Below are 1,779 nucleotides of genomic sequence, written 5' to 3'. Positions count from 1 at the left end.
GAGAAAGAAAGGCCCTAGCTCACTGAAGCAGGATAAGGCCTATGCCTCTTTGTTTTTAGAGGTTCCTCTTGTTTAAAGTTCCATGTGAAACTGATACATTTAATACGTAACTAACTATGCTAATAGCACTGCAGGGGATAGCTTTTAAAAATGGGTTTTTCCAGTGTAAGGCATGTCTTGACTGTTCTAGAAATCGCACTCTAGTTCTCTAATGTCTTTTAGCATTTACCTTTTTCTCACCTGTTAGCCCCTTCTCTTGCCCTGATGCGAAGTACCATAAAGGTAAAGCTCACCTCCTCACAGTTCACATCTTCATTCAGTAGTTGTATGGCAAAGAAAAACTCCTGTTTTTATTTGGAGAAAGTTGTTCAAAAAGAGATTTTAAAATAACATGAAATGGAATTAACATTTCTCAAGGATAAACCATAATGTAGACACTTGAAAGTATTTTATATTACAAAAAAATGAATGTTGAATAAATATGCTTTAATGAAAATGTACAGAATTTAGTGTATTATTTCAGAAGGAAAAACTGTTATCAGGATTTCAATCTTTGTGCACTCCTGAAATCTCATGGTTTTAAGACCTTTCATGTAATTTTAAAATAACCTGTCTTCTGCTCTCTTTATCTTCCTTGCATTAGACATATTTCTCTGTAATGGCTGTTTAAATGAATACGATAAGACAGGAATATGTTGTGTGGGGAAAATAGAAGAAGTCATTGTGAGGGTTTCAGTAAGTGATGTAATCTCTCAAATCATAGAAGAAAATAAAACTAAACAAACTCTGATTTCAGTCTAATATTGACACTCTATTTCTTTAATGCTTCTATCTTTTCTACTGATCCATACAAGTTTTTACTGGTTCACTCATATCAACACATAATAAAAAATGAAACTAGCAACAAATAGTGTAACAGTCATTTGTGTTTGTAACAAAAGCTTTAACAAAAATATGTAACTCGTACGTGCCTATCCCCTTCCTGTCCTCTGCCTATGAGACAAAAAACTGACAATGGCATTTCCCCCAAGTCTAATTCCAACTCAAAATCCTTTTTTAAAAATTTAGTACATATTTGAAGTACATAATGATTACACTTATCATAGGGAGTTGGTACATATACATCTTAATTCTTTGTTCCCTCCCCCTTCCATCCCTTTCTGTTCTCTCCAACTTTTTTCCTGCTTCCCATTTGCAAAAGCTCCATTTCCATTTTTTCTTCAATTCTCTTTTTTTATAACTTTTCCCTTCCCTCTGTCCCATCTCACCCTTCTTGAGACACAGTTTGACAAACCACTGCTTCATTCATTCATTCTTTCTTTCATTCTTTCAAGAAATAACTATTCTAGGCCATCTTCCAATATAAAGCAAAACACACACAGCCCATGTCCTCACAGAACTTACATATACCAGAAACAAAGGCTCCGAAACAGTAATTACCATACACGAACTGTGGTTTGACAGATGGGATCTTTTTTGCTATCCTTGATTTAGGATTTTGGTGATTTTCACATTAAAAGCTTAACAAAAATGCTAAGCACAGGGGATACAGCTCAGCAGCACAGCATCTGCCTGGCAAGCATGGGGTCATGAGTTCAATTTCTGCTACAAAAAAAAAAAAAAATAGGCCAAGAAATTTACATATTTCCTATGCAAAGGTGTCCACCCACCCACATTAGCCATTTACAAGGACATCTACTCACATTTATACAAGGTAAGCCTTCAGACATCTGGACAGTGTGATGAAACATCAAAAGCCATATGAGGCCGGGCATGGTG

Source organism: Chinchilla lanigera, unplaced genomic scaffold, assembly GCF_000276665.1.
Source record: "Chinchilla lanigera isolate Chin_1 unplaced genomic scaffold, ChiLan1.0 scaffold00029, whole genome shotgun sequence".
Classification (NCBI taxonomy): domain Eukaryota; kingdom Metazoa; phylum Chordata; class Mammalia; order Rodentia; family Chinchillidae; genus Chinchilla; species Chinchilla lanigera.
Note: the sequence above shows the minus strand (reverse complement) of the source record.